The 6,298-nt window shown below is 41.6% G+C and overlaps 1 long non-coding RNA gene across 1 annotated transcript; it reads right to left on the bottom strand.

The window, feature by feature from the left end:
- Positions 1-3,321: 3,321 nt before the first annotated feature.
- On the bottom strand, positions 3,322-5,023 carry LOC115571406 (uncharacterized). Its single transcript, XR_003981920.1, has 2 exons — positions 4,849-5,023; positions 3,322-3,586 (listed from the first exon to the last, which is right to left on the bottom strand). It is a non-coding gene; the product is annotated as an uncharacterized LOC115571406 (long non-coding RNA).
- Positions 5,024-6,298: the final 1,275 nt, after the last annotated feature.

The following is a 6,298-nucleotide window of genomic DNA, read 5'->3' on the forward strand; positions in this document are numbered from 1 at the left end:
CACACTAAAGACCACAATTTTCCTGCCTTAATGTCAAGCCAAGGGTTCCAGTCTTTCCATCCGCCCACCTGCTTCGTTGTCCAACCAGCCGGCAAGTCACTTGTGCTAGCAGCAGTAACAGCTAACGTTACCTCGGCACTTGCATCTTCGGAGCACTGGACCTCAATTTCATGTTGTTCTTCTGGGGAGTCAGTGGGTGGGAGAGGATCCTCTGTTCTGGTAGCGAGTGGGCCCACTGTGCTAGCTGCACCAGCATCGTCTTTCGGTGCCTCTTCACCTCTGAGTGTCACCTTTTTGGATGTGAACCCAAAGTGTGTGAGTGATACACTCTGGTTTAGCTTTTGCTTGGGCAAGTCTTTCTTCTGTTTTGCACACATGGTTAATTTGCATAAGTGCACAGGACTGGCTGGCTCCGCCTGGCAAAGAATAAAACATATTTGTGAATAAATCTTTTGAATTCTGAATACTGGACATTGTGAGCTTAAAAACATTTTAGTGACCATTAGAGACAATAATATATATATATATATATATATATATATATATATATATATATATATATATATATATTTATCTTTTTGACAAAATTTTAGACCCCCTTCAAATTTTGCTTTTGAGGCTTTCAGGGGGGTCTCATGGGTTAATCGGGGGTGTCAAGACCCCCCCCCCCCCACGTATTTCGCACACTGATTGTGGTGCTTGGAAAATTAGCTTTGAGCTTGATTTTCAGCTAACCTAAATAAGAGGGCATCCTGAAAGATACACACTACCAGAGATGGGGACTCGAGTCACTGTGACTTGGACTCGAGTCGCTGTTTTGATGACTTGTTACTTGACTTGAAAAAAAAAAAAAGACTTGAGACTCGACTCGGACTTGGAAGTTAATGACTCGGGACTTGACTTGACTTGAGACACAATGACTCAGTTTGGTGGAACTTCTTGTTTTTAATTTGCCAACATCAACCCCAGACAACGTGAGCGAACCTTCCGACGGGTTCATCACAAGACTGGCTGTACGTTTTACGAATAACATACCAGCCCGCTAACACCGAATCATTACCCAGTGTTTTCCCTGCCTGTTAAGCAACGGCTAGCCGCCTGCGTGATTTTGGCCGCTACCTCTGTGTGTGTGTGTGTGCGTGTGCGTGTGCGGGGGTCATCCCTGTAAAGTAAATATTGCAGCGATGAAGTCACCTAAAAGTAGTAGTAGTAACTAAGGTTGCGAAGTTGAATGAATACTGTTTGAGATGGACTAAATGAAGTAATTACTACAAGCTAAAACACTAGTAAATAAAGTAGATGCTGCTTAAAAACAGATCATGACACAAATATGGTTTTAAAACTTAGCAAAGTATGTAAATATAATTTAAAATGGAATACATATGTTAAAACAGTACATGAAATAAATAGGATTTTAAAATGAAGTAACCCCTAGTTAAAAAAACAGCATATGAAGTTGATTTGGGTTAACAGCTGAGTAAATGTAAATTTCTGTTTTGTTTGATTCCATTATGTATTTTACTGAATATCAGTAATTACAATGCAAATCCAAAGTATTGTCATTTTTTAAACAGGTTGGACACATTGGCCATTGATTTTTACTGACAGTTACTTATATCTTGTCTTTTCACTTTATTAAGATCAGATTCTGCGGGTTAAATTGCAATAATAAGTTGACTTGACTTGGACTTGACTTGACCTAGTACAGGACTTGACTTGACTCGACTTGATATAACCTCTGACTTGACTTGACTTGACTTGCCCAAGAAAAAATGACTTGGGACTTACTTGAGACTTGAAGGTTAAGACTTGAGACTTACTTGAGACTTGCACATATGTGACTTGGTCCCATCTCTGCACACTACTGATGACTCTAATGGATGCATTTTAACATGAAGCTTAATTTGCTGACCAAAGAACAAATGTCTGTAATGTTCTGTAATCATACATATAATATTCAATGACGTGAAGACAGGAGTAAATAGAAGATTTAGATTCGGAAAAGTGAGGCAGTGGTGACAAATGGAGAGATTGTGTGAAGGACGACGACAGGGGAATGTATTAACAGCCTGGCAAGTTATGGAGGGTTGTTTTTAATCCCTTTGCCTGGTTTCATTAGAGCGTGCCGTCATTCGTCATCGATCACTGGTTGTCATGGAGGATATGTGGCAGCTTTGAGCACCTCAGCTCTGTGCCTTTTGCAACATACTGGGATCTTAATGGAGGGATTCTCACTGAGAGAGACAGACAGACAGACAGACAGACAGGAAGAGAGAAGGGAGAGCGACACTCACACAGACAGGTAGCAGGACTCTTTAACCCCTCTGGCTAACAGTGAGACAATAAGATGGGCGCATGGTATCACAGCATGGCCTTAATGACTTCCACTGTTGGGGAGTGTGCAATTGGACAGAGTTGAGTACATTTCCTTCACGGGTAGAGACACACAACTGTTCCTGGGTCTCCCAGTTGTTTCCACTTGACCATCAACCAGCTGATTATTGTGATCGTTAAGCTTCATTTAAACCAGAAAGCTTCCGGGGATGGGACCACACCAGCTGCATCGTTAACATGCTGAAGGTCCAACCTCTTCTCAGTACTTAATACAACATTATTACATGTGTGCTGAGTATTTATGGGTCGGAATTAGAGTTGTCACGATTTTCCAAATGCTTCATTCAATTTGTTTTCCAAATTAAAAGGGCATGATTATCCGATTCTCAATCTTTTTTTTTCTTTTAGCACCGATGGCTTTGCCATTTTTAGTCTAGTCTACTTTACTTCATCATTGCCATAATAACTCATTACAATTACAATTCTTATTTCAAAAGATGGTCTACATGGTAGCACGAGTGATATAATCTCCATTATTTGTTTGCCATGTACCACACTGAGGCCTCATTGTCAAATATAAATAATTCATAAACAATATAAATAAAACAATAAGCTGTTCACCAGTCGATTGGAAACTAACTGTAAACAAAAGAAGAGAAGTCATAGAGGGTACCTGCAGGCTTGGGGAGTAACGGACTACATGTAACAGCGTTACGTAATTAGGATACAAAAAAACAGTAACTGTATTCCGTTACAGTTACAGAAAAAAAAGGTGTAATCAGATTACAGATACATTTGGAAAAAAATTGGGATTATTAGTTGGATTACAATTAAAATATATGACAATAAATGATGAATAAATGTGAATGAATGAATCTAACACTTGCCAATGCAGTGTTTCCCACAGGACAGGCATCTATTTGTGGTGGTGTGGTCGGGGGGCGGGGGCTGGCGGCGGCAGCGGCGATGACCAAGAAGAACGCGGAGTTGGAATATAATTACAACACTTTATGTACATATTTATATACAGATTAGATAAATTGACAGATATATATACAGATAGCTTCTTTCTTTCCTACTGCCTGCAGACTTTGCACCCTTTGTTAGGGCAATGAATTTTTCGGGGCTTCCGAAAAAAATAGTGCAAGGCCTTATCGTAAGGAAAGTCCTTGGGGTCAGGTCCGTTGATGGAGATTCTCAGGCAGGCAGCCAGGTGTTCTCCTTGCAGCTGATTCCTCAGGTCTGTTTTCACCTAAGGATTCATCAAAAAAAAAAAAGTTAATGTCATAAACTGCACCAATAAAGAAAATATTTGTTTTGCTCCTCAGAGTGAACATCCAACATTAGAATTTATTACTAACGAGCAGAACCGCTCTATGTACAGTGCCGTCTAACCTTAAGCGGCACTAGCCCTTTTTACACAGCCTCTCCGCATTATCTCCGGAGCGGTGGTTCGGCAATTCTCCGCCGATGTTGATTCACACAGAGCAAAGCCTCTCCGCCTTCACGTGTGTGATTCATACAGAAAGCCGGCGCTGCGGCTCCTAAAGAGGCGTGACGGTATACGTCATGTTGATGACGTGGGTGTCTCCCCAGGTGTTCCCCCTGTTAATCCAAACCCGCGGACGGTTTATTATCATATGGATGCTGTTATAATGTGTTGTGAATGAGATCCTGACCCACCAAACATCCTGGAAAGTGACGAAGTTACGTTTTTCGCGCTAAATTACATAATTATACATAATCACCATCAGTAAACTGGACACTGTCTGACTCCCTCACTCGCGGGGATGGAGGCTGTTTTCTGGGGGAAAGTTCCCTGAAGTCTCGGTAAGGAGGGCTGACGGTCGCGGTGATTTATTTTTATCACAAACACTCGGTGAGTCAAAGTTGTTTGCCGGTGACAGACGCTGTTTTTCGGACAGAAATGTGACGAAGAGTCGGCAGGACATACGCTTCTCCATGTACATCTGTGGTATTTTTTTCCCTCATATAAGTTGCCAAAGACAGTTACAGTTACTACGTTACTTTTGTTCGGTCCTGTAACGTTGCTTTGTGGGACATTTCTCTGCATTTAGTTGAGTGAAAGACCTGTGTAGTTATCAGACTGTCAGACCGACACGCCCTCGCTCCGCGCCTCCGGATTATCCGTTCACACTGGGACGGCTCAACAATAATGGGGCCCTGATACTACCTCCAGAGGCGGATCAGAGCCGCAGCGAAATTTCCGCAGCGAAATTTCCCCCCTCTCCGCATCTGAAACTTTCACACAGAGGAGGGTGCGGAGAATTGGCGCAGGATCCCCGCATGCAAACAGCAGTGTGAAAGGGGCTAGTGTGAGCAACGTGTTGAGACCACGGTTAGCGGCTGTTGGCTAACGTTAACACTACAGCGTGAGTTAATGTATCTGTGACATGTTGAGCTTCCAGCTATAAATACAGACACATGCTAATATAACATGATGAGTTAGAGTTGTTCGGACCACTTTTGAACTTGTTTGCCAAGACGTCTTACCCTCGTATTTTGATCCGGTCGGTCCGTTCTTCCTTCACTTCGACTTCGTCGTCGTCGTCTTCTTCTTCTTCTTCTGGCCCACCAGGTGAATTAAGTGCTATTGGCGGAGTTACAATGCATAGTAGGCTACCGCCACCTACTGCACCGGAATTGTAACTACAAGTTACATTCACAGACAGAGTCCCATTGCTTTTATGAGCAGTCGAGCAAGTCAAAAGCCGAAAAATCTATTTGTGGCGGACGTAATTGAATGTGTGGGAAACGCTGCAATGCGGCAATGCCGTATGCACGCGTGCACACATTACTACACTTCAGACAAGTCAGTCACAACGACGCTCTGCTCTCAAGTGAAGCCAGACGGCTCATTATGGACTCGAGCGCTAGAGAAAAAAATGCTTTCACTGCGTGGAAATTTCGCCATTACTTTGTTTCTAAAGAAGTAAGAGGGAACAACATCACTGCACAGTGCAAGCTATGTCTCCCAGCTGTGCACACACTGCCATCGTCCAAGGACTCCACATCTAATTTAAAGAAACATTTAATGGTAAGCGAAACTGCGAACGTTAGCTAGCTACACAGAAATTCTGTTAGCTAAAGTTAACATTAGTTAGCCTGTTAACCAGACTCGGACTATCATTGTTTCTACTACTGCTGCTGCTGCTACTACTACTAGGAACTACTACTGGGTCTGTGGGTGGTGCTGCTGGTGACCGGGATGGTACGTGTTTAGGTTTTTTGGTAGTTTTGAAGTCTCGTTTTGGTTCGCTCCCGTTTGCCCTGTTAAAATTACAACATTACATTGTTAATACAAACTCAACACTTCCTGTGTCCGTCTCAAATTTAAAGTCCTCCAGCATAAATAGCTTAGTAGGCTTTTATTGTGAAAAATCTGCACGGACTTCATCGTGGAAATCTTGTTGACTTGCGAGGGCACCATAGGCACTTGAAATGTAGCTACTGCCACCTTGTGAGGCTTGTACGTTACAAAATTGCCTGAAACACCTGCAGTGACTGAAATGGGTCACTAACACTTTAGATCACAACAAGGTATTAAAATAGCATGATTATATTAGGAAATTGTATGGGTAATTTTGGGGGACAAATAAGTGACACACATCCTATATGTGGGGGTGTTTTACTACTGCTATTACTAGAAATAGGCCTAGTAGTTACAATAACACTAATAATAACTGTTACCATTATTATTATTATTATTATTGTAATATGTCATGTAATTCTTGAATACAGCAGAATAGTTAGTAGTCAATGAATAAAACTGAATAAATCTAACATACCCTACAATTAATTAAATATTTAATTTGCTTTATGTGTTCCTTAGAGGAAGTCTTTAATTGCATGTGCATTGAGGTAATCCAAAAGTAACTTAAAGTAATCAAGTTACATTACTTTAATATTGTGGTACTTGGATTACGTTACTGACTACATTTTT

The sequence above is a fragment of the Sparus aurata genome, chromosome 20 (assembly GCF_900880675.1).
Source record: "Sparus aurata chromosome 20, fSpaAur1.1, whole genome shotgun sequence".
Taxonomy (NCBI): domain Eukaryota; kingdom Metazoa; phylum Chordata; class Actinopteri; order Spariformes; family Sparidae; genus Sparus; species Sparus aurata.